Source organism: Spermophilus citellus (assembly GCF_964194105.1).
Source record: "Spermophilus citellus genome assembly, chromosome: 5".
Taxonomy (NCBI): domain Eukaryota; kingdom Metazoa; phylum Chordata; class Mammalia; order Rodentia; family Sciuridae; genus Spermophilus; species Spermophilus citellus.
Genome location: NC_138186.1, coordinates 97,861,435 through 97,888,895, shown reverse-complemented (window position 1 = coordinate 97,888,895; position 27,461 = coordinate 97,861,435). Strand labels below are relative to the sequence as shown.

General features: G+C 33.2%; 1 protein-coding gene across 2 annotated transcripts in view; it reads left to right on the top strand.

Annotated features, from left to right (window-relative positions):
* The window catches only part of RNGTT (RNA guanylyltransferase and 5'-phosphatase), a 226,184-nt gene that overhangs the window by 142,695 nt on the left and 56,028 nt on the right, over window positions 1-27,461 (top strand). The window contains exon 14 of one of the 2 annotated variants that reach the window (XR_014021908.1): window positions 7,946-8,046. The exons of the other annotated variant lie outside the window; for it this stretch is intronic. The gene's annotated coding sequence lies outside the window, so the exon portion shown is untranslated. The remainder of the gene's footprint in view (window positions 1-7,945; window positions 8,047-27,461) is intronic. 2 annotated transcript variants of the gene reach the window in all.

Below are 27,461 nucleotides of genomic sequence, written 5' to 3'. Positions count from 1 at the left end.
AAGACCCTGTCTCAAAAAAAAAAAAAAAATACAAAGATCTGAGTATGTGGCTCAGTGGTTTGAGTGCCCCTGGGTTCTGATAACAAAACAACAGCAATAACAACAAACAAGCAACAACCTCCACCCCCCCCCAAAAAAAAAACCCAAAAACAACAAAAACAAAAAACCCTTACACTGAAGAGTTAGTGACTTTTAAAAAGGGTAATATGAGGATTGGCTGTTCCATTTTGAAGAAAAGGAGGGACAAATTATAAGTCTCATTGATAAAGTGAGATATAAGCAAAGAGTTGAAGGAGGTGAGGGAACCAAATATATGAGGGAGGAACATAACAGAAGAAACAGAGGAGAAGATCCCAGAATCAGCATGGGAGCAAGTGTGACAGAGATGACTAAGTGAAGGAAGTAGAGAGAATTTGAAGAGATTAGGCCTCTGCCTTACTTATCGCATTACGGCTGTTGTAAGGACTTCAGCATTTACTCTGAGGAAAGTAGGAGCTATTGCAGGGTTTGGATATGAGAACTGACATGATTTGGCTTACTGTATAATTCCTTTCATGGCTATGATGAGAATGAACAGAAATGGCCAGGTAAATCAATAAGAATTTATTTCAGGAATTCAGGGACTAATTCGTATGATTAGGTTGGTAACACTGGTGATGGCGAGAAGTCGTCAGATTCTAGATGTCTTTTGAAGGTGTACTGTGGTCATTTTATTTACTGTGGTACAGTTCAGTTAAACTTAAATTACATTTCCAAGTTTTCCTTTCCTTGTATGGTATTGGATAGAGCTAGCCATGTAAAATATGTGGTATATGGAAAGCAGAATTAAAGCAGCAGCTATTAAATTCAGGCATACACCTTGTTATTGCTTGCTGGCTTATCTTGTTGGTGTGGGGCAGCAGTTGGCCTGACAGCTTCTCCTTGAATATTCTCCATTAACTTCTTTGAGTCATGGGCCAGGAGCATATGCAGCTCCATGGAAGGGGAAACATTTCTTACACAGATTATTTACAGCATCAGATTTAGATTGTGGTAAAACCCCACACAAGGGTTCCATTTTGTTTTCATGCGTTCCATTTTGTTCTCAGGCATTCCAGTGCCCTATTCTGTATCCTGAAGGTTTTCCTTTTTGCCCTGCTGCCATCAACTTCAAATACAGATCTGCCATCAAATAAGAGAGGCAACAGACTCTGTAGAAGATTCCATAGATTTTGGCTTTGGCTATTCTGGGTTTCTTATTTTACTTTGATGGATTTTTACCTTCAGGCTTTGCACAAAGTTCTCACACTGAACCTCTAAGGAAAATCCCCTCTATGTAGGAGAGCAAGAGAAGAAAAGTAACCATGGAAATATTCCCCAAAAGTTTTACATGACAACAATCTGTCCCAAAGTAAAACTGTCATACAGAAGCTTATCTGACAAGGGAGACAGGCAAGTACCAACTCCAACCCTGTTCAGCATTCTGTCTAAGAGGCAAAAAATCAGATAAACAAAAGACTAAGAAATACTTCTAAAGCTCACAATCCAGGAAACACAGCCTTTGAACTGTGCTGTTTTATTGTTCTTATATTGTGGCTCTAGAAGCTTCTGATTTATTTATGCTGATCTGGGCTGTGATTCCTTGTGAGTTTTCTTCTATGTGTCTAGATTTTAGGATGATAGAGAGCCTTATTATTTGAATTCTCTGGTAGTACTGAGCAAAGTACTTTATTTTTAATTTGTTACTTTTTTTTGTTTTAAGGGTGGGAATGATAACTTCCAAGCTCTTTTAGAAGTTGTAGCTGCAACCAGAAATCTGTGATTTAAAATTTTTTCATTAAATTTTTAAATTTGTTTTAATTATTTATGTATGACAATAGAATACATTTATGCACTTTGATATATCATACATAGATGGGATATAATTTCTCACTTTTCTAGGGGTACTTGTTTCAGAGTTATATTCATCATGTAGTCACATATATACATACAGTAATGTTATCTGTTGTACTATTGTACTATCTTTCCTAGCCCCACATCCTCTCCCTTTCCCTCCCATTACTTCCCTCCACCTAATCTAAGGTAAGGCTATTCTTCTCTAGTGCCCTCCCACTTTATTATGAATTAGCATCTGAATATTAGAGAAAACATTCGGCCTTTGGTTTTGTGGCATTGGCTTATTTTGCTTAGTAAGATATTCTTCAAGTTTATCCATTTACTGGCAAATGCCATAAAATCACTTTTCTTTAAAGCTGTGTAATATTCCATTGAGTATATACACCAAGTTTTCTTTATCCGTTCATCTATTGAGGGACACCTAAGTTGGTTCAATAGTTTAGCTATTGTGAATTGAGCTGCTATAAACATTGATGTGGCTGCATTACTGTAGTATGCTGTTTTAAGTCCTTTATTCTGTATTTCTTAATGGTAACCTATGTAATTCCTTAATAAAATGTATAAATGATGACCGTGCTAACAAATGTGAACATTATGGTAATGTTTACATTAGCCTTTTAAAATATATTCTTAATTGCATTTTTCTTGATATAATATAGTCTGATAAATATTTATTTACCTGGAATTCTTTTGAATCCTTTTTGTTTATATAAATTAATAAGTATTTTGGAGGGACACTTGTATGCTAGCCTTTGTAGTAGTGGTTAGAATACAGTATGGGTTAGACACAATTCTTATTTCTCCTAGTGTAAAGGGGGAACAAATTTATACAAGATTGAAAAGGTAGCACTAGGAAAGAGTAATGATCTTTGTGTAGAAGAAGGAAGCATCTGTCTCTCAAATGAAGGCATAGAGAAGGTTGGTTTTGAGGAATACGTGGAAATTTATCATAGACCTAGTAGGGAGATATTTCTAGGCAGAACAGAATATGTAAAGGCAGGCAGCAGAAACTGGAAACAACATGGGGTACTTTGAAAATTGTTGATAGCATTTTATTTTTGGATCTTCGACTACAAGGGGAGTTGTTTTAATGAATATAATGCAGAAGATCAGCCAGGTCATTCTATGGAGTTTATCCATTATCTTTTTTTTTGTCATTATTTCTTTTTTTTTTTTTGCTTATTCTTTTTTTATTATTAGTTGTTCAAAACATTACAAAGCTCTTGACATATCATATTTCATACATTGGATTCAAGCAGATTATGAACTCCCATTTTTACCCCGTATACATATTGCAGATTCACATCGGTTCCACATCCACTTTTTTACATACTGCCATACTAGTATCGTATTCTGATGCCCTTCCTATCCTCTACTATCCCCTCTCCCTCCCCTCCCCTCTCCTCCCATCTTCTCTCTCTACCCCATCTACTGTAATTCATTTCTCTCTCTTGTTTTTTTTTCCCCTTTCCCCTCACTTCCTCTTATATGTAATTTTGTATAATAATGAGGGTCTCCTTCCTTTACCATGCAATTTCCGTTAACTCTCTCTCTTTCCCTCCCCCCTCTCTCTACCCTGTTTAATGGTGATCTTCTTCTCATGCTCTTCGTCCCTACTCTGTTCTTAGTTACTCTCCTTATATCAAAGAAGACATTTGGCATTTGTTTTTTAGGGATTGGCTAGCTTCACTTAGCATAATCTGCTCTAGTGCCATCCATTTCCCTGCAAATTCCATGATTTTGTCATTTTTTAGTGCAGAATAATACTCCATTGTGTATAAATGCCACATTTTTTTTATCCATTCGTCTACTGAAGGGCATCTAGGTTGGTTCCACAGTCTAGCTATTGTGAATTGTGCTGCTATGAGCATCGATGTAGCAGTATCCCTATAGTACGCTCTTTTAAGGTCTTCAGGGAATAGTCTGAGAAGGGCAATAGCTGGGTCAAATGGTGGTTCCATTCCCAGCTTTCCCAGGAATCTCCATACTGCTTTCCAAATTGGCCGCACCAATTTGCAGTCCCACCAGCAATGTACAAGTGTACCCTTTTCCCCACATCCTCGCCAGCACTTGTTGTTGTTTGACTTCATAATGGCTGCCAATCTTACTGGAGTGAGATGGTATCTTAGGGTGGTTTTGATTTGCATTTCTCTGACTGCTAGAGATGGTGAGCATTTTTTCATGTACTTGTTGATTGATTGTATGTCCATTATCTTATATTTTGAGGGATTCATTGAAAGACTTAAGCAAATAAGAAAAGTAATCAGATTTGCTTCTAGTCATGCTAAGGACAACCTATAAAATGGGTTAAAAGCTTGATAAAGGAAAAAGAGAAGAGAAGAAAAGACCTTGGGTTGTGGAGGGAATTGTTTGTCTGCAGAGAAGAGAGAATAACTCAAAAGACATTTTTTGAAAAGAGAGATTTAGTGATTAGTTATGAGGGTGAGGAGTAGAAGAAGCCCACTTTCTGTCCCTAAGGAGTCTGAGATCACCAGCAAAAGCATAATGAATATTATAAGACAAAGAGTGGATTAAACAGGGTGGTTGCGTATGATTTTGGTTTTGGATGGATAAGTTTGGGATGTTTCAGTAATATTACCCATCAAATGGTAGCATATATTATTCTGAATTTAGAAAGCAGTTTGGATTAAAGATAAAGATTTAAGAGTAATCTATATGTTAAAAGCACCCAAGGGAATTAAATTGTCCAGGGTTAATGTATAAAATGAGAATTGATCTCATTTGTAGCCACAAATTTTGTGGATACAGCTGTGGAGAGCAATAATATTTAAGAGTTCTCAAAAGAAGAGAAGCCAATAAAATGCATACATTGAAGGAAACTTAAAAAAAGAAAGAAAGGAAGGAAGTTCAGGAGAAAATAGGCCCTGGGACCCTGTCGGAGGAAAGAGTTAGTTGAATAATTTTTTAAAATGTCATGTAAAATTTGAACAAATGTAGGAAACATGATTTGATTTTATTATTTGTAAGTGAAATTCCTTATTTTAAACTTTGTAGTCCTTTAGCCAACAATTATTTTCATTACAGCACCTTTTCTTAGCTAGAAATTGCCTTTCCTTAACAAACGTTAAATACCCGTCACTTCCTTACTTTCACTTTTGCTCTTTAAAGAATTACTGTTTATTATTATTCTGTATTTGTATAAATGATGATAGACCAGATTCCTAATATGTTCAATAGTGTTTTTCTTCACAAGTGACCATGAAAATTCTCTTTTTAATTTCAGTTTCTTGTATGACATAAACAAATACCTTATTATTAACAGTCTGGGCAATTAAAATCTCTGAGTGAAAAAATTAATTAGTGCTTGATTATTAAGTGTGAAGGAGAGGGTAAATATCTTGTCATTCTTTGTAATTAAGTTTGAGTCCACAGTTTAGTGAGGACAATTGACCAGGCACTTGTTTCAAAGAAGTTTATCACTTGTGTAAAAAATTAGAGACTGGATTATGTATTTGAGTAAAGATAGGGGAATTAGGAATGATGATAAAGAGGTTGCTGATGAGAAAAATCTGTTTTCATTGTAAAGTTTAGGTAGGACAGAGTAAATATGTGAAGGCCTTGAAATCAAACCAAGTATAGATTTACTAATGATTTCTTATAGCAACTATGTAGTATATTAATAATACCAAAGTCTTTAATAATTTTGGAAAAGTTTAACATATTTATGATCTTCTAGCTAATGAATGATAAAGTTAAATAAATATTAGTAACAGATACTGTTCTTGGGAAATAAAATGTCTTAAAATCAAGTTTTGAGATTTAATCAGTATAATGGAAGCACATTAGACTAGGAGTTGAGATTGATCAAGGTTTAGTCTTTGTATTTTACTAGCCACAGAGTAGGGAACCTCCCTTTATTCTTCACGGTGTTCTAGTGCCAGTCTAGAAATACTCAACACTTGGTGGATAATGAAGTGGATAAATAGACTGATAGATGACTAACCAAAGGATAACAAAGATATTCTGGAAGGTCATCCATGAATTTTTTTTACCTGTTTCATGATAACATATAATTTGATACAAGTAGTAAGAGAACTGCAATTAAATATTTTTGAAAGAAAAAAAAAAAACATCTTGTTGAAATAGATCTTTGATCTACAAACTAGAAGGCAAGTGTCCTTTTATTTCATAGGCTTTCTAGTATAGATGGATTGAGCTTCTATAATACAAAAATCTGAAATGCCCTGAAATCTAAAGATGTTCAGCTGTTAAAGTCTATGTAGCTATTCCAAAATGAAAACCTCTAAAATCTGAAACAGTTCTGATCTTTATTTTGTGTAAGGGATACTCAACCCTGTATAGGTAAAAATTGAATTCTTTATTTAAACTGAATAAACCTACAAGGTAAAAAATGCTACATTTCTCCAAGTTTTATAGATAAAACAGAAGTTGGTAGGTAATAATTATTATGCAAAATATTTGTTTTTATTACAAAGGTCAACTATTAGGGCTAGTTTTGAAAAGTATTGGAACATTTGGAAGGCATGTATTAAAGTACTATAATTAATTTTTAAAGGTTTCAACATTTGAAAATTTCCTGGTAACCAGTAAAATACATTTAGATTAGAGGATGACCATTTATTTCAGGTCAAAGTTGCAGTGTCTATGAATGAAACCAAAAAGAAATAAAAAGCTTCAAAATTGTTGAAGAATGGCATGTAAATGAATTCAAAGTGATGATTTGCGATTTTCAAGCATGCCAGAAAAGGTTCATAGATGCCAAATGAAGGGAAATCCCAATGTCAAACGTGGAATTCTTGTATTAAGTAAGCATATACAGGTAGTATGCAGTTGGCTAGGCAGAGGGATTGAAAAAAGTCAACAACCATGACAACCTCACTAAGGCTATTGAATTTATCAGTAATATACTAGCAGTACAGAGTATTAGTGAGCCTTAATTTCAGGCCTGCTATTTTCTTTTCATCTTGTTTTCTTATCTCAATGACTTGTACATTTTCCTTGATGTTACTTAAATATTTATTTTCTGTTACCCTAAATGTATATAAATAATCTAACTATTTTTTATATTATGAAAATGGAAAGCTTTCTTTGTCATTAGGACAGATAACAGGATTGTGTTAAAAGGTAAGTGGTCATCTCTTAAATTTTTAAGAATCTTAGTATAGTTCCATGAAACATTAGGAGCTCTATAAATGGTACTTAAATGGTGAGTCAGCACTTTCTTCTGAATTCCTGCATTGTATTCTGTTCTTGTCCTAATCACACCAAATCAGTGCAGTCGTACAGCCTTTAAAAAAAGAGTTAACTGAGAAACAAGGTTGAGTGGTATAACATTGGAATGATTGTTTAAAATCCTTCTGAATTCACTACTTGGTAGGAAAAAAAACATGAAATCCATTCTCGACCATTTATTGAATCTCTTTTGCCTAAACTAGTTTTTCCTCTGCCCCAGTTGCACATTTAGAATTACCCATTAAGTTAGTATAAACTATATACTAAGTGAGCCACAAGCACACTGTTTAAATCAAAATCCTTGGAAATGGACCTGAATCTCTTAAGGTATTACAGATACATGCATACCTTGAACCTTGAAGATATTGTGGATTCAGTTCCAGATCACCACAATAAAGTAAATGAAGCAAGTGAGTGTTTTGCTTTTCTAGTGCATATAAAAGTTATATTTGCATTATTCTGTAGGCTGTTAAGTGTGTAGTAATGTTATGTTTTAAAAAATATGGCATACCCTAATTTAAAAATACTTAATTAAAAAAAGCTAATAATCATCCAAACTATTGGAAAAATGGCACCAGTAGATTTGTTAGACATAGGATTGCCACAAACCTTCAATTAAAAACTATCCATAAAGTTTAATAAAGTGAAGCACAACAAATCAAGGCTACATAATTATTATGTGGCTCTGACTGAGTAGTACTTGGTCTAAAGGTGTGGTTCTCAGCATGATGTGGGAACTCTGAGAGTCCTTGAAACCCTTTAAAAAGGGGGTTTGTGATGTCAAAACTATTTTTATAATAATACTTAACTATGTCATTCACTAAGGAATGTATACAGTTCATTGTTATCTTTTCAGATTCTACTTCACAACTGACTTTTAAGAAACTGTTCACAAAGATTTAAAAAAAAAAGAAAGAAAAAACAAGTGCTTGCAAAAACTGGTGAAATCCAAATAAGGTCTGTTGTCTAGTTGCATTCATTAATTGTATTAATTTCCTGGTTTTGATAATGCACTCTGGGTATATAAGATGATACCACTGGGGAAGGCTGAGTAATCTTAGTATTTTGTAACTTTTTGTGAGTCTATAATTCTCATAATAAAGGGTTTAAATAAATATAAAACTAGCACTTTTGTTTTGACATAGTATCAAAGAAGAGTGTTCATAAGTATCTGAAAAGACTTTTTTTTTTTTTTTTTTTTTTTTTTTTGTGGTACTGGGGATTGAACCCAGAACCTTGTGCCTTCAAGGCAAACACTCTACCAACTGAGCTATATCTGCAGTTCCAAGGGCTTGATTTTTTTTTTCATGTACTATAATATGAGAATTCTGTTAAGCCAGACAGAAAACAGATTTACAAAACAAAACAAAAAAACCCATAAACAAAGTCCTTCTTACTAAATACATTTTTGTTTTGTTAAATAGTTATTTTTCATTAAAATATTATTTATGTGATACATAATAGATTGCCTTGGTTATTTTTAAATGCTTTTAAAAAATCTCCTTGTTTTTCTTTTTATATAGTAAACATCAAAACACCCCCCTTAACAACAATAGCTCTTTGAGATCCTTAATAAGGAAGGGTAAATGCTTCCTTGAGCCTAAAGACTGAATTCTGAAGGGAATGAAGGAATACCAACCTGAAGCATTTTGTGAATCTATTCCATCAACTTTTTTTTCTTCTTATTTATCATATATGTACTGATAGACTTGAGTGAACCTAATATTCTTTAGTAATTCATATTGTCTTATATTTCCTGTTCTAGTTTCACTTCTCCAACCTGTCCAATGATGAGGACGTGAACTAACATGTCATTATTACAGGTTGAATGTTGCTTAACTAGAATGCTTAGGACCAGAGTGTTTCATATTTCAGCGGTTTTGAATTTTTAAAATATTTGTATACTTTACTGATTGGGAATCACTAATCCAAATATCTGAAATGTTCTAAAATCTGGAAGTTCTTGAGTACTGACAGGGACACCCAGAATTTTTTTTAGATTTTGAAGCAGTTTGAATTTTGGATTTTCCTAACCTGTTTAGAGATGCTTAAGTTATAGTTTTTTTTTTTAATAAAATCCTTGAAGCTATTGATCCAGAAAGTAATTATTTGTTTTTGTGTTTTTTTTCTTAATGGAAGGAGTTGGTATTAATTTCCTAGGCCAGCTGTAAACAAATTACTATTAATTGGATTATTTAAAACAATAAAAAATTTATTGTTTTACAGTTCTGGAGGCCAGAAGTCTGAAATCATAGTATCAGCAGAGTTGCACTTTCTCTCTGACGCCATAGGGGATAATCTTTTCTTTGTCTCTTCTGGCTTCTGGTGGTTATTGGCTTCCTTGGCTTATTATCTGTATTTGTCTGCTCCATCTTCAACTGAGAATGTTTGTGTCCTCTCTTTTTGTGTCTCTTTTAAGAATGGTTGGGACTCGATTTAGGGCCCACCTAGGTACTTCAGAATGATTTTATCTTGAGATCTTTAATAATATTTACACACATGATTTTACCAAGTGAGCTAACATTTGTAGTTCTAGAGATTTGGGTATAGACATACCTTTTGTGGTGACATCATACAGTCCTTTATAGGATCATTTATAGTTTTTGTAATTCTTTTGTCTGTGATAGATTTGATTGAAAACTATAAAAAATAAATTTAAATCTAAAATCTTAAACATTCCTCTCAGCTAAAAATCATTCAGGGCTGGAGATATAGCTCTTTCTGGGGCCCTGGGTTTGATCCCCAGTACTACATGCCTCAAAAAATAAAAAACAAAAATGAAAATCGAAAATGAAGAAAGGATATCTGTAAATTAAGTAAAAGTATGCAGAAGTGTATAGTTCTCATTTCCTAAATTGCAATTTTCCTAATTGTTGGTGTGACTAGTGATTTTTGGTTGAAACCTGTACATTTTGGATGTTATGCCATGGGATCCTGGGTCTTGCTTCAGTATTGTTTTTGCAGACCTCCCCTGACTCCAACCCAGCAGGAGAAAGGCAGGCATTAACTTGTTACTCTCAGATGGGGGTGAAAGTTGTGTTCTCTACTTGGGTGAAGGAATGGAGGGTGCTTCTTGTTACTGCAAGGTGGAGGTGAAAGTTCAGGCTTCCCATGTGGCCTCCACTGATGTTAATGTTCTAGGGAGGTACACCTTATCATCACTGGATGATGGTGAAAGTCCTGATTCTCTTAGGCCTGGGCTGATACCACCATGGAGAGAGATAGATATTTTTTTACATAGGGGTAGAGTGGAAGTCTTGCTCTTCTGCCTGTTCTTCACTGACAGCTTGGTAGGGGTTCCTCTTGGTTTCCCACTCAGCTTTCTCTGACTCCATCTTGGCAGGAGACTGGGAATCCATTCCCCCCGGGAGGATGGATATCTTGGCTACCCACTTGGCCTTTGTCGTCTTGAGTTATGGGTGGGCCAAGTTTTTTTTTGCTAGCTTTTTAGTGGTAATTATTAAAAAGTTTTCTATCTTGTTATACTACCTCTGTCATGGATAAAGACTTTTCTTAACACCCCTCCCCCTTTCCTTTTATCTCCTTCCATTGGCATTGCTTGGGTTGCTAGTTTCTCTAGTATCAGTTTGAAATTATAAGGCAAAAAGCAACCTCAGAGTTTTCATCATTGTGCTGAGCTACTTAGTTGTACTACTACCATCTCTACACTTTTTAGAATTATCTTATGTTGTGTCATATCCAGTAGTTTTTAGTTTTATTAGTGAAACAATAGGGAAATGTATGTCTACTCCATCCATAAGCAGAAGTCTCAGGAACATATAATTTAATGTATAAACATCATGTAATGTATAACATTTTAAGAATAATTAACACTGTATTTAATTGCTCACTAATTACTTGTTGAATTGAATCCAAAGTGGTGCATGTTTTTTTAGTACAGTTGTTTCCATCAAAGAACTCTGAATTGACAGAAGGAGGAGATGAGTAAAATCAATACCTGCAGCATTTTCAACAAACTAGTTTTCAAATATATCCATTTTTGTACTTTTTAACAAACATAATTTGTAGTTTAGTGGAGGGGAGACAGAAAGTATTATATTGAGCAATAACTTTAGTCTTTTAGTATCATTTCTATTGTTTCCTACAAACTGATTCTATTACATGAAATTCTGGATGATAATTTTAATTCTTTTGTGGTACTTTGGATTAAATGAGTCTCATCTTGTATTACAAAAGCACAGATGATTTGTAGAGCTGGTAAGCCAGTAAAAGCATTCTCTTTTACATAATAAGTTGTCAGCTGATTTTGAGGCTGTCTTATAATCAGAAAGATGAAGTTAGGAATGCTATTCAGTGTAGATTTTTTTAAAATGCTTTAAATTTTTTTAGCTTGAACAAAGACTTAAATTTATATTATAATTTTGCCGAATGTTTCATTTTACCTAATTAATTAATTAGTGTCTTCAGGAGGTTGGATAGTTATTTCCATTTTACAGATGAAGAAATTGAGAAGTCATTTAGTTTATGACTTATCCAAGAGCATACATAATTTGAGATTATAACTGGAACAATTGATCAAGATTGGAACTCTAAATATTTTTTTACTACCATTCTGTGCTTAATTTAACAGACCATAACAGGAACCAAATTAAATTGATATATCTTTTACAATGAGAGCAAGTGGGGGAAGAGGATGAGGATTTCCCAGTTAGAACCCAGTTTCACATGGGTCCATAAAATCTAATTTTTCAGTCTGATGCATCAAGAATGTTTCATCATTATTATATCCCTTCTTTCATATGCAGCATAATAAAAAGCCCATTACATCATAAACTGATTTTAAAAAGTATGTTATCCTTAATAAGAAGTATGGCAGTTATTTCAAAATAACTTTTTTTACAATTTACAGAAACAAATATGGTATGTATAACAAACAATAAAATAACATGCATATATTTGCCATGAAGTATATTACATGCCTGTATTATATAATATTATGTATATACAATATAAGTTTTACTGAAATTTCTTATAGACTTACAAACTTATTGGTGCTAGCATAAGAATATTATTGTGTAAATTAAACTGGAATTTGGAAACAGGTTTATTTAAATTTCATTCCATTTTTGTCTTCTCCATGAGTTTGAAATATTTGTCCAAATGTGGTATTAGTTTGGGCTATTGTTATAAAAATGCAATAGACTGGGTGAATTAAACAGATTTATTTCCCATCATTCTGGATGATGGGACATCTAAGATTAGGGTGTCTATATGTTTGGGTTCTGGTGAGAGTCCTGTTCCTCCTTTGCTGGTGGCTTTCCTCATGTGATGAAGAGAATGGAGCAAAATCTTTTCATATAAGGCCACTAATGCCATAATGAGGGTTCCATATATTGATTTGGAGGGATACATGTACAGCCTCTAACATAAAATATATGCTTTCTTTTTAGAGTAGTTTGCTGGGAAACATTTATCATCACAGATTAAGGACCTGAGTTCTAGATTTCTTATTCTGCTAAATATGTTGGTCATAGAGTGTGTTTGCAGTATTGTCTTTGGAAGTTAGAATCCTGATGTAGCATTTTATTTGTATCATAGCATCATGGAGACTTATTTATATCATTTTTTCTTTTTTTATTAAGAGAAAGGGTGTTGTTATGTTGCCCACGTTGGTACCTGAATGTTGGGCTCAAGCAGTCCCCCTACTTCAGTTCCCTTAGTAGCTGGGGCTGTGCCACTGTGCTCAACTAAGATTTCTTTTGTGCTTTTTTTTTTTCTTTCTTTCTTTTTACCTTTTCCTGTATTCCTAAGATGCTCCCTTTTTACTCTATTGTTAAAATTCTAGTCAACAGTAGGTAAAGATACATAATAATGTATTGTGTTTCCATTCAAAGCTTTTGTTTTTCATGTTGGGTATTTTCTTTCAGATGACCCAGTTTGAGGTGATACTAAAGAGGTTTAAAATCAAAGTCTATGTCTTAGTTATCTAAGATCAAGAAAGCCTAGAATGAAACAAAACTATTATAAAACCTGTTCTTTAAGCCCAAACTAATTCTTCTTACCTTTGAAGTCTCTCTTCTTTGTTATTAGCATTGATTGTATTTCGCCTTGTATTATAGACAGCTGTTGACCTGACCCTTACCTTGCCTATTTTCAGGTACATGTTTAGAATTAAATTTTGTTCCCTGAAGAAAAGATCAACGTGTGATTTCTTGATATATGATTTTTTAAAAGGGATCTGTTGAACTTCTGTTGCAGCTTGCCTATCACTGGGCTATCAAATTATATACTAATTGTTTATTTCACCTGGTTGGATTATTGAGATTTCTTTCCCCTAGAATCTTTTAATTGCACATGGTAAAAATAGATTACATTTACTTGTAATAAATGCCATTTAGATACCTAGTCCAACCATAACGATATCTACCACACAACACAGTAGGTGCTCAAAAATAAATAAATGATTGATTGAATGGTATATATTACCTGTTCATTTAATTGTTTATCCATTTAGGTATTTATGGGCATAGTTGCTAGTTTAAGTATTTGTGGTTGTTAAAAGTTCTTCATTTAAACTTCTTCATGGTAAAGACTTGACTCTGCAAGTGGACATGAACATACTATCTGAAATCTGTTAATTAAGATATATCAAGTTAATAGTTTTTCAAGGTAAATTGATAGGTTAGAGTCCATTAAATAGATTGCATAGAATTGTTATATAAATTATATAAGATACAATGTCCATGAAGGGGAGTCTATAAACTATGAAGTGCTATACAAACGTTACTCTGTGTATTAAGCAAACCTTTATTAATGTGGAACCAATAATGTGATGTTATAAAGTATGTAACTACACTTCCTGAAATACAAAAAAATGTATGATTTTGTTTCTTAGAATATGCAGTGTATGTTTAAGCATGTAGACTGGACTGTGTATAGATTATCAAGATTGGAATTAAGCTTCATAGGAGCATCGAGCACTTGGTAAAGTGTCTTTCAGTGTTGCTAAATAGTTGGAAGTATGCATTTATGATAAAAAATATAAATCACAAAGTCTGTGGGGTATATTTCCCTTTTCTTCTTTATATATCCTCCCCTTGGCCAGGGTTCAAACCTGGGACCTTATACATGCTAGGTAAGTACTCTAGCATGGAGATATACCTCCAACCCTGTAGTGTATACTTCTAATAGATTATTGTTAGAAAGCATTCTAAATGCCAGTACTGTAATTAAAAAGTGAAGTTTACCCCAAATACAGATTGCAGAATCACATCGGTTACACATCACATTTTTACATACTGCCATATTAGTGACTGTTGTATTCTGCTACCTTTCCTATCCTCTAATATCCCCCCCTCCCCTTCCCTCCCATCTTCTCTCTCTACCCCATCTATTGAAATTCATTTCCCTCCATGTTTGTTATCCCATTCCCCTCGTAAACTCTTATATATAATTTTGTATAACAATGAGGGTCTCCCTCCATTTCCATGTGATTTCCCTTTTTTTTCTCCCTTTCCCTCCCGCCTCATGTCTCTGTTTAAGTAAAAATGGGAGTTCATAACCCAATTGATTCTAATCTATGAAATATGATTTGTCATGAGCTTTGTAATGTTGTGAACATCCAATAAAAAAAATATTCAAAAAAAAAATAAAGAAGCACATATAGTTCTAAGGCTTTCCTCTGATAAGTAAAATTTCAAATATAAAAAAAAAAGTGAAGTTTTATGGGGTTCATCTTGGATGAAATATTTGGTGTTCTGATTTATTTGTACAAAATATTAAGAGGCTGAATGTTGAAATATTAAACTTGTCTAATGATTATTTAAGAACAAGAGTAGAATTTCTGTGTATTTAAAGTTAGAAATAATGAAGAAAAGTGAAATGAATATTTTATAGAATATTCAATTAAAATTATTAAAATCAGTTTTATCATTTTTTCTTATTTTTAATGTGCTGCCATAAATCTTAAAATAAATAAATACGTAGTTAGGTAGATAGATACATATTACTTACATCTGTACACAGCATTATTAGACATCACTGACTTATATGATTTTTTAAAATGTACATATGTATTCGATAACTACAGTTTAACTTGTGTTCTAAAAGCAGTTCAGATGGTGGACCTTTCTTGGCCAAAATTTCCTTCTTTATATTTCTCCCTCCCATTCATTCCCAGACCACTTTGAATCCTATGCTAGTATCCCAGCATAGGATTTTCTTTTTTTTATTAATCTCCATAATATCTAAAAATAAATATTTATAAATTAAGTTTTCATCTTCTTTTTCTACAGGTCAAAGACATTGGCAAGTAATTCATTAAATGAATATGAATAATTTAATCCTATGTGTTTTGAAAAAGTGAAATCTATAATCTAGCTACTTTTCAGATTCCTCTTTTTTCATGGAAGAATGCTTAGGGTTGCTTCGTGTTATTGCCAAAGTCCAAAGATTATAGTTTAGGATCCAAACTCTTCTCTTTTCCTTTTGGAAAACATATGTAACAACAGGGAAAATAAATGAGCTGCATAAATTCTATTTCTAGAAGACAGAAAAATGCCAATCTTCAAACTCTAATGTGCTACCACAAGTGACTGAAATACTGCCTCACAGCATTGAATATCAGACTACTGCCTGGGAAGAGTCAAGGGGCCAGACTGTGGCAGGTTTCAGAAAGCATCTGCACTGATGGGCTACATTAGGGGTAGATACTTCTAAAATTCCCAAACTGGATCTGAAACCACCATTTTCAAATATGAGATCTAAGATCAGATTCCAGTGCAGGGAAAGGAAGAAAGAGGGATGAAAGTTGTTGAGAAGGTCTCAGTAAATAAGCAAAAATACATTTTTTTAAAAAAATTTATAGGTCACCTTAAGAAAGCAGGGCTATTATCCTTGAGTTAGTGGTCTGTGAAGTAACTAAACAACTTAGGGGCTACTAAGCTGGCTGCAGAAGCCCTCCTGGACTCCATGATACTAAAAAAAGGAATTATAAAGAGGGAGTTTTTCACTGTGGCATGGAAAATAGAGCTCTTGGATTGCAACATCTTGGAGGGTACCCTCATCCCTCCTTCCCTAGGCCTTTCCCTTCCTGGGATCTTCTGCCTGCTCCAGGAAAATCTAATCTCTTTAACCATAAGTTGTAGAGTATATTGATAATGTCATCAATTCAAATATACTTTAAAAGAAAGGACTGGGGGTGTAATTCAGTGGTAAAGCAGAAGCTTTGCATGTGCAGGGTCCTGGATTCAATTCCCAGCATTGAAATATACCGAAAGATGAGGTATTTCCTTATACCTGAGTACATTAGCCCTGATTCATTAGTCCTGTACATTAATAAATGGGTTCAATTCTCAGAATTGAAAAAATACTGAAAGATAAGTATTTCCTTGTACCCAAGTACCTTAGTTCTTCTAATGTGTATTTATTACATCAAATTGAAGATCTTGATTTTACAATGTCTTTTATTAAAACAATATTTGATAGAATCTGTCATTATAGCAAAACAAACAAACAAAAAACCATAGTACCAGTGTCTTAAAGGCATTTTTGCATTTTGGAGATGGTGTAAATGCTTTAGGTAATAGAATTTGTCGTGATTGATGAAGGACTACTGTCAGAGCCTCTCTAAATTAGGAAAAAATTGGTATTAGTTAGAAATTGACCTAGGTTGTAGTGCCATATTTTAGAGAACTCTTTAAATATTTTCTCAGAAACAGTTTTTATCCATTTCTTTGCTTAAAAGAATAAAAATTCAGACATATGCTATCTCTAACAAATCATAATGAATGCACTATAATAATTTAAACCTTTGATGAAATCACTCTGTGATTTTTATGGATTTAGCTCTGCTTAAACCAAATGATGCTTGTTTCCTGATAACATGTTTTATCCTTTGCAGCATAGTAAACCAACACCTTAATGGAGTGCAAAGGTTCTTTTGTGTGTGTGTGTGTGTGTGTGTGTGTGTGTGTGTGTGTGCGCGCCAGATATAATTCCTAATTTTTACAGCTATTATTACTTGATATTTTAATAATATTTTTATTAACCATAACATTTGACAGAATGAAAAAAAATACACAATTCAAACTTTTGAAATAGATGAATCTAGTTAATATGGTCACCGAGTTCTCCTTTACTTACAAGGATTCACACCCAGCAAATTTTTGTGATGGAGGAAGAATAGCAGAGATAATACCTGTACTATTTGTGAAAAGCATTCTGTTTTTCTCCTTACTGATTGTATCATTTATGAAAATAAACTTTAAGGAAGAAAGATGTTTAGTATTGTCTGCCTTATCTGAATTATCTGTAGTAAGATTGGGAAAGACTTGTCACCTGATTCCATATATACAATTGTAATTCTTAAAAGTTAAGAAGCTGATATGGATTTCATTCTCATTCTGGCATCTTTTCTCATGAGCAAAGCCTACTGTATTACTAGACTTTAACATTTTAAATTTTCACAAATAACAAAAGGGCATCATTGATTTCAGCATGTGTTAAAAAAAATTCAGCCATGAGAAGTTTATTTCCATGGAATAATAGTCACAAGCTAAACCTCTATCCTAATTTTTTAAAAATAAATTATAAGGGAAGATAGCAAAAAAAAAAAAAAAAAAAGAGTCATAATGTTGGCGGCAGGAGATTTCTCTCATGGGCCCAGCAGCTTGCAGTTGCAGAGTAGCAGACTTTTAAGAGGAAAAAAATTCTCTCTTTTTTTAAATGTGTTTCTCAATTCCATGAGATTCCAGGAAATAAACTATATTTCTTAGCTCTTTATTACTTTCACTGTTTGAATAACCATTGTGAAATAATTGATGGAAAGAGAGCCTAGATTTGTAGGTTAATTATAGTTTGTTCTTTAAACCTCTTCAGATAATATCTCTATATAATATATCACTTTAGAGTAGAAATATTTAATTTGTTTAACCACTATTTGTAGTTGTTTTTTTGTGTAGCATTTTGATATAGCAAGTATTTTAGTATAAATATATTTTTTAAAGTTAGCTTTAATCTATTGTTAGTTTTATAAGGTTCTGGGAAAGAAAGTAAATTTGGAATTCTGTTCGTTTAAAAAGTGATCCCTTAAATATTTAATCTAGAATACATGGTGTATTATAATATTAGATTTGTTATATACATATTTATTGTATATGATACTATATAGTAGTTCCCCCTTGTCTGTGAGGGACATGTTCCAAGACCCCCATGGTTTCCTGATACCTCAGATACTACTGAGCCCTTTTTTCTATACATTAGCTTATTATAAAGCTTGATTTATGAATTAATCATAGTAAGAGATTAATAACTGATAATAAAAGAGGACAATTATAATAATATACTATGAGAGAAGTTATATAAATGTGTTTCTTTGTCTTTCAGACTATCTTTTTAAAAAACATTGTCAGTGGATTTTATTTATTTATTTAATCTTAAAATTTTATCTATCTATCTATTTATTTGTGGTGTTGAGGATCAAATCCAGGGCCTCACACATGCCAGGCAAGCACTCTACCACTGAGCCACAACTCCATCCCTCAGACTTATCTTATTATACTATACTTACTTTTCTTTTTGTGGTGATCTGAGATATTACAATATCTATATGATTAGGTAATATGAGATTGGATGATGTAGGATTGTGACTCACCATTAGGCTACTCCATAGAGGCTACTTGGTTTCTGTATACCAACTGTAACCATCTAACCGATAATTATTAAGTGACCTATGATCTGGTAGTGTATACAGTGTGCATATACACTGGACAAGGAGATAACTCACATGACTGAGCAGCTTGGCACAAGATTTTATCACGCTTTTAGAGTAGCCTGCAATTTAAAACTTATGAAGTATTCATTTGTGTACTTTTCAATTTAATATTTTCATACTACATTTGACAGTGGGTACTGAGACTGGGAAACTAAACTATGAGTAGGTAGAGGAGGTGTCTTTGTTATATTATTGAAAATTATGCACCATCTTTTCAAAGTAATCTTGAAATTATAAGACAAGTTCTGAATTTTTGTGTGGACTGGTGAACTTAATAGGGAGAAACAATTTAAAATAAGCCTACTGCCATTTTCTTCTCCATTAATTATTCTTTTACTTTAATAAATCTAGAAAAAGAATGGTAGATTGTATAAAGTTTACCTGTGTCAGAGAAGTCATGAAACATGTTTATTATTACCACATGTACCTACCTATTCAAGGCTATGGTGTGCATAGTGTTTGGCACTTGTCTCTTAACTTCCAGTTAGGGAATGTGGCACTGACTTTAAGGGCCCCTGACAATTTGGTGAGTTTGAAGCACTAACTGGGTAGTTAGACTTTCTAGTTTTAAAAAATATTTTTCACTTAGAAGGTTATTCATAGATTAAAACTAAGTGTAATAGTTTTCAAATCTTTCTAGAGAGCATTTATCTTTGAGATGAAAACTTAGGACCTGTGTATCCCCTTTTTCTTGTTCCTAGCCTCTGCCATCAAAAAACAATGAACACAGATAGCATTGTATGCAATTTTAAGTGATTCAAGGATTCTCTAAAGCTTATCCATGGGCCCTGAGTTAAGAACTACCACGTTCAAAAATACTTCTTTTTTTTTTTTTTTTCTTGACAGTTAAATCTTTGGCACTACTGTTTTGTAGAGGACCAGTCATCTTTTAATTAGTTATAATTAAAATATAATTATACTTAAACTTAAGGAATTGATTTCCTTGCGCGGTTATATTGACTTAATACCAGGTATTTTAATATCTTTTTATTACTTGATGAGGGATTGGCAAATAAAGAATATACCAGTTTGATATTATTTAGGACTATACTGTGATGACTTTCTTGTGGTAGATTCTTGCTGGTTTTTAAAGTGTTTATCTAAAATTATAAGTGAATATTTGAGTAGTATCCAATATCAGTGTCAAGCTGCTTTAATGAAGTTATGAAACATGAATAATCTAAACAAATAGTTTCTTAGAAGCAAAGAGTAAAATGATATAAGCATTTATTCAGTGAGCAGTTATTTATTGAGCTCCTCTTATGAGCTGGGCACTATTCTGGGTGCTGAAGATAGAGCAGTCAACAAAATAAATTCTACCCTCATATGGAGTATATTCTAAATTATACAGTGTACATAGAGTGTACTCTAAGGAGAGGACACTAAGGAAATATAAAGTAAAATATACTATGTACACTCCTTTTAAATTCCATAGAGAAAAATGAAGTGGGAGTTAGGGCAATAGGTGTAAGTAGCTATATTATAAAAAGTTGTTGGGGAAGGCCTCACTGATAACAGAGATCTGAATAAGTGAGACAGCAAGCCATATGGCATCTGAGGAAATTACAAGTACAAAAGACTTCAAGAGGAGATTTTGCCTGGCACATTTAAAGAATTTAGAAGATGAAGCTGGATGCTCACCTATAATCTCAATAGCTCTGGAGATGGGGGTATGGATCAATGGTTAAGTGCCCCCCAATTCAATCCCTAATACAAAAAAAATAAATAAATTAGCAGATGAGCAAGTGGTAAAAGATGAGATAGGAGTAGATCTTGTAGAACTTATTTTTAGGTACTTTGGTTTTTGTTCTAAATTAGAAATGGGACAAATTTGGAGGGCTTTGAAATTGACATGAGCTGACCTCTGTTTTGAAATAATCACTTAGATTGCTATGTGGAGTTTGTAGAGGGAAAAGTGGAAGCTAGAAGAGCAATTGGGACATTAAGAGAATTGTAATGAAATGTCCTATATTTTCAAAGAAGAACTCTAGCTGTGCATTGGTGATAGACTGCATCTTGCAGGAAGTCTTTTTAGTGATCCAAGTGAGAGATGATTATAGTTTTAACAAGGCTAGTAGCAAAAGAAATGTGTGAGGGCTGGGGATGTGGCTCAAGCGGTAGCGCACTCGCCTGGCATGCATGCGGCCCGGGTTCGATCCTCAGCACCACATACAAACAAAGATGTTGTGTCCGCTGAAAACTAAAAAATAAATATTAAAAAATTCTCTTTAAAAAAAAAAGAAATGTGTGAGTATTTATATTTCATTGGTAGAACTAGCAGGATTGCTAATGGCCCATGTAATGAGGAGAAAGAAGCAGAGAAGACAGATTTTTTAATTTGTTAGTTTATTCATTTATTTGTTTATTTTTGAGGTACTGGGGGGTCAAACCTAAATCTTTATTCATGCTAGACAAGCACTCTACCATTGACCTACAGCCCCAACCCCTGTTTTTGTCCTTCTGTAGACAACTTGAAAAATAAAACTGGTCCTTACTGAGATGAGAAAGAATATAGGAGAAATAGTTTAAAGAAGAAATGAGCCCCATTTCAGTTAAAATTTCTGTTTACATGGAGATGCTAACTATATATAAATCTAGTGATCAGACAGGGGGTGATCATGAAGATAGAGAAATTTGTTAGTTATTATAGAGAATAGGTGGTATCTAAAATCACAAGATCACCAAAACAGTGAAGATCTACATGAAAAGGTTGCAGGACTGAGCCTTGGGCCATTCAACATTTTCTCAATAGTTTATTCTCTGTCAGATATTAATAACTATGATCCCAGTTATTACCAAATTATGCTTTGATTTTATTGTAAATAAATTTGGGTTAATGTAAATATAATTAATTTTAATTATAACCTACCTCATAGAGTTATTGTGAGGATTAAATTAAATAATATTAAATAATCCATATCAATTAGTACAGTGATATATATGTATATAAATATATATATAAATTTGAGAATATCAGCCCTATTACCATTTTTTGCAAGCATTTATTGAATATATTAGTGAATACCTAGGACAATGATAAGCAATATGAGGGATATAGAATATTACATAACATTTGCCTATATGGAGCTACAGTACAGAATGATTAAACACACACATGAACAAGGGAGAAGTACGTATGACAATGTATAAATACGAATCACACTGTGTGGCGTTAGTTGTTGATGCTACAGAAGTATTCAGGCAATGGTAAATCAGTAAGTGTGTGGCAATCAAAGTAAGCATAGAGGAGATGGCATTTGACTATGTCTGGAAAAATGGAAAATGACAGGTTATTTCAGGTGCAGATGACTATGGCACATATTTAAGAGGGTGAAAAGGTAGAAAGTAGAGATATCTGATTGATGAGTAATAAGGAAGTCAGAGAATAAAATCTATGTCCTTGTCTTAGATTTTAAGCATCTTCATAGTAAAGTCTTTTCTGTTCTTCTTTATACACATATAACTATGGACTTACCATGTTCCCGTATGAATGCTGACCTGTTACTTTCTCTGAAGCAAGACACATTGTGTCGATTTCTTTCTATATTTTTATCACTGCAGGAGCACTTCCAATGTTAGTGTCTGCTTATTGAAGCAATTAGCATCAGATTTCTTGATTCTCAGATCTGTCTATTTATTGTTTCCTCATTTTTTTCTGTACAGCAACCTTTTGGGGAATGGCAATATGAAGGGCTGTAAAATCATAATGAAAAGGGAAGGAAAGGGGCTGGAGATAAAGCTCAGTGGTAGAGCACTTTCCAAATACCCCAAAATTGAAGGAGGAGAAGGAGGGGGAAGGTTAAACTGAGTATTAAGTATTCCTGAAAAGAAATTATAAGAGATGCTCATCTCATTGTGAAGTATGAGTAATAAGTGGCTTAACCAAACCATCATGTACATTATCAGTTATTCTTATCAACATGCATTTAATCCTTAATCCATGCAGCAAAATGAAAGTAAACCCCTATCTCTCATTTCAAGCAGTATTTCATATATGATGTTGTTTTATAGTAGTGTTTTTCTTATTTAGGAATGACTTTAATTAATACTGCACTCTTTATTGTTTTATCAATAAATACTACATAGTTTTAGATTTGTTTTCATTGTCAGTCACACTTTTTAAACTATGGTTAAAACTGAATCAATACAAATTTGATGAATGGGTTATAAACAACATTGTAGGTTTGTCTCTGTGTCTTCTATTCTGTAGCATTGGTCTACATGCCTGTTTTGGTGCCAATACCATGCTGTTTTTGTTACTATAGCTTTGTAGTATAGTTTAAGGTCTGATATTGTGATACCTTCTGCTTCACTCTTCTTGCTAAGGTAAAGATTGCTTTGACTATGCTGAGTCTCTTATTTTTCCAAATGAATTTCATGATTGCCTTTTCTATTTCTATGATATTGGGATTTTAATTGGAATCACGTTGAATCTGTATAGCACTTTGGGTAGTATGGCTGTTTTGACAATATTAATTTTGCCTATCTTTTTCAATTACTTCCTTTATTATTCTGTGGTTTTTATTGTAGAGGTCTTTCACCTCTTTTGTTAGTTTGATTCCCAAGTATTTTATTTATTTATTTATTTATATTTATTTTATTTATTTATTTTTTTTAGTTTTCGGTGAACACAATATCTTTGTTTGTATGTGGTGCTGAGGATCAAACCTGGGCCGCACGCATGCCAGGCGAGCGCGCTACCGCTTGAGCCACATCCCCAGCCCTCATTTTATTTCTTGAGGCTAATGTGAATGGGATAGTTTTTCTTATTTCTCTTTCAGAGGATTCATCACTGATTTGTAGAAATGTATTTGATTTATGGTTATTGATTTTATATCCTGCTACTTTGCTGAATTCATTTATTCTAGAAATTTTCTGGTGGAGTTTTTTGGATACTGTAAGTGTAGAATCATGTTGTCAGCAAATATTGATAGTTTGAGTTCTTCTTTTCCTATTCATATCCTTTAATTTCTTTCTTTTTCTAGTTGCTCTGGGTAAGGTTGCAAGGATGATGTTGAATAGAAGTGGTGAAAGAGGGCATTTCTGTCTTGTTCGGAGTTTTAGCGGGAATGCTTCCAAATTTTTTTCATTAAGAATGATTTGGCCTTGGTTTTAGCACGATAGCTTTTACAGTGTTGAGATACATTCCTACTATCTCTAGTTTTTCTAGTTTTTGAACATGAAAGGGTGCTGAATTTTGTCAAATGATTTCTCTGAATCAATTGATATAATTATATGATTCTTATTTTTAAGTCTATTGATGTGATGAATTACATTTATTGATTTCTGTATATTGAAACAGACTTGCATCCCTGGAATGAACTCCCTTTGATCATAGTGCACCATTTTTTAAAAAATATTTACTTATTTTTTAGTTGTAGTTGGACATAATATCTTTATTTATTTATTTTTATGTGGTGTTGGGGATTGAACCCAGGGCCTTGCATGTGCTAGGTGAGCATCTACCACTGAGCCACAACCCCAGCCCACTGAGCCACAACCCCATCCCCCATTTGACAAATGTGTTTTGTATGCAATTTGAAAGAATTTTATTGAGCATTTTTGCATCTATGTTTATCAGAGGTATTGTTGTGAATTTTTTTTTTCCTCAATGTGAATCTGCCTGGTTTTGGTATCAGGATGATACTAGCTTCATAGAATGAGTTTGGAAGGGTTTCATCCTTTTCTCTTTCATGGAATAATTTGAGGAGTATTGATATTAATTCTTCTTTGTAGGTCTTATAGAATTCAGCTGTGAATCTGTCTGGTCCCTGGCTTTCATTGGTTGGTAGGCATTTGATGGCGTCTTCTATTGCTTGAAATTGGTCTGTTTAAATTGTGTCTGACCTCTTAACTCAGTTATGATTGCTCGTATGCCTCTAGAAAATTGTCAGTGTCTTCGAGGTTTTCTATTTTAATGGAGTATAAATTTTCAAAATAGTTTCTAGTTGTCTTCTGTATTTCAATAGTGTCTGTCATGATATTTTCTTTATCATCATGAATTTTAGTAATTTGAGTCTTCTCTCTCCTTGTTTTCATTAGGATGGCTAAGGGTTTGTCAATTTTATTTATTTTTCAAAGAACCAGCATTTTCTTTTGTCAGATTTTTGAATTGTTTCTTTTGTTTCAATTTTATTGATTTAATTATTTCCTGTTTTCTGCTATTTTTTGTGTTGGTTTTGTTACTCTTTTTCTAGGACTTTGAGACATAATGTCAGGTCATTTATTTTTTGTCTTTTTCTTCTTTTAATGAATGAACTTAATGCAGTGAACTTTCCTCTTAGTACTGTTTTCATAGTGTCCCAGAGATTTTGATACGTTGTATCCAAGTTCTCATTTACCTCTAAGAATTTTTTAATTTTCTCCCTGTTGTCTTCTGTTATCCATGTGTCATTCAGGAGCTTATTATTTAGTCTCCAGGTGTTGGAGTAGCTTCTATTTTTTATTTTGTCATTGATATCTAATTTTATTCTGTTATGGTCAGATAGAATACAGGGTAGTATCTCTACTTTTTTGTATTTGCTAAGACTTGCTTTGTGACATCACATGGTCTATTTTGGAGAAAGATCCATGTGCTGCTGAGAAAAAAAGTGTATTCGCTCATTGATGGATGGAATATTATATATATGTCTGTTAAGTCTAAATTATTGATTGTGTTATTGAGCTTTGGAGCATCTTTGTTTAGTTTTTGTTTGGAAGATCTATCCATTAGCATGAGAGGTGTATTAAATCACCCAGTATTATTGTGTTGTGGTTAGTTTGATTCTTGAAGTTGAGAAGGGTTTGTTTGATCCACATAGATGCCCCATTGTATAGGACATATATATTTATGATTATTATATCTTATTGGTGTATGAATCCCTGAAGCAGTGTGAAATATCCTTCTTTATTCCTTTTCACTAGCTTTAGTTTGAAGTCCACTTTATCTGATATGAGGATGGAAACCCCTGCTTGTTTACAAGGTCCGTGTATGTGGTACATTTTTTCCCCACTCTTTTGATATCTTTTCCTGAGATGAGTCTCTTGAAGGCAGCATATTGTTGGGTCTTTTAAAAAAAAAAAATCCAGTTTGTCAATCTATGTCTTTCAATTGATGAGTTTAGGCCATTAACATTCAGGGTTATTATTGAAATATGATTTTTATTCCTGGTCATTTTAGTTTATTTGTTTTTTAACTTGGCTTGGTTTCTTCTTTGATTGACCTTTAGTGTAGTTCCTCCGTTTGCTGATTTTCATTGTTATTTTTCATTTCCTCCTCATGGAATATTTTGCTGAGAACACTCTGTAGTTCAGGCTTTCTCGCCGTAAATTCTTTTAACTTATGTTTATCATGCAAGATTTTTATTATGTCATCAAATATGAAGCTTTATTTTGCTGGATATAAGATTCTTGGTTGGCATCAATTTTCTTTCATACTGTGATATGTGTTTTTCCAGGATCTCCTGGCTTTGAGGGGCTGGGTTAAAAAATCTGAAATCTGAATTGGTTTCCCCTTATATGTAATATGATTCTTTTCTCTTGCAGGCTTTAAGATTCTATCCTTATTCTGAGTGCTAGGCATTTTCATTATAATATGCGTTGGTGTAGATCTGTTGTAATTTTGTACACTTGGTGTCCTGTGAGCCTCTTGTATTTGTTTTTTCTAATTCATTCTTCATGTTTGGGACATTTTCTGATATTATTTCATTCAAGAGATTGTCTATTCCTTTGGTTTGAAACTCTGTGCCTTCCTCTATCTCAATAAATCTTAGACTTGGTCTTTTGATGCTATCCCATAATTCTTGGATGTTCTATTCATGGTTTCTTACCATCTTCACTATGTGGTCATCTTTATTTTCAAGATTTTATATTTTGTCTTAATTATCTGAGATTCTCTCTTCCAAGTGATCTAGTGTGTTGGTGATGCTTTTTATTGCATTTTTTATTTGGCTTATTGTTTCCTTCATTTCAAGGATTTTTGATTTTTTTTTTTTCTTTTCCAGAATCTTTCTCTCTTAATCTTTTGCTCCTTGTATTTCCTCCCTTACCTCTTTGTTGGAGTGATCAGTGGATGCCTGTATTTGGTCTCTTATGACATTCTTTAATTCCCAGATCATTTTAATTATGCAAATTCTATACTCCTTCTCTGACATGTCATTAATTATGCAGTCAATACATTCTCTTGTTGTATCTTGGTTTGTCTGGGGTACTTTCTTCTCTCGTTTTCTTTTTTCTCATATATATATATATATATATATATATATATATATATATATATATAATTTATTTATATATTTATTTTAGTTTTAGAGGGACACATATCTTTATTTCATTTTTATGTGGTCCTGAGGATTGAACCCAGTGTCTCATGCATGCCAGGTAGCACTCTATCACTGAGCCACAACCCCAACTCCTCTTCCCTTGTTTTTTTTTTTTTTTTTTTTTTTTTTGGTCTATGTGTCTTCCTTTCTTGCAATGCAGATCTGAGACATTACAGTTTTTGCCCTATAATCTTGTAATATCCATGCAGATTTCCTGTACCTCACTTTGGTGTTGTGTTACTGTCCCCGGCTGGTGTCCCAAGATGGACGGTATGGCAACTAATGGTGATTGTGGCAATAGCGGTGGTAACTCAGGATAGCAGTGGGGGTATCCAAGA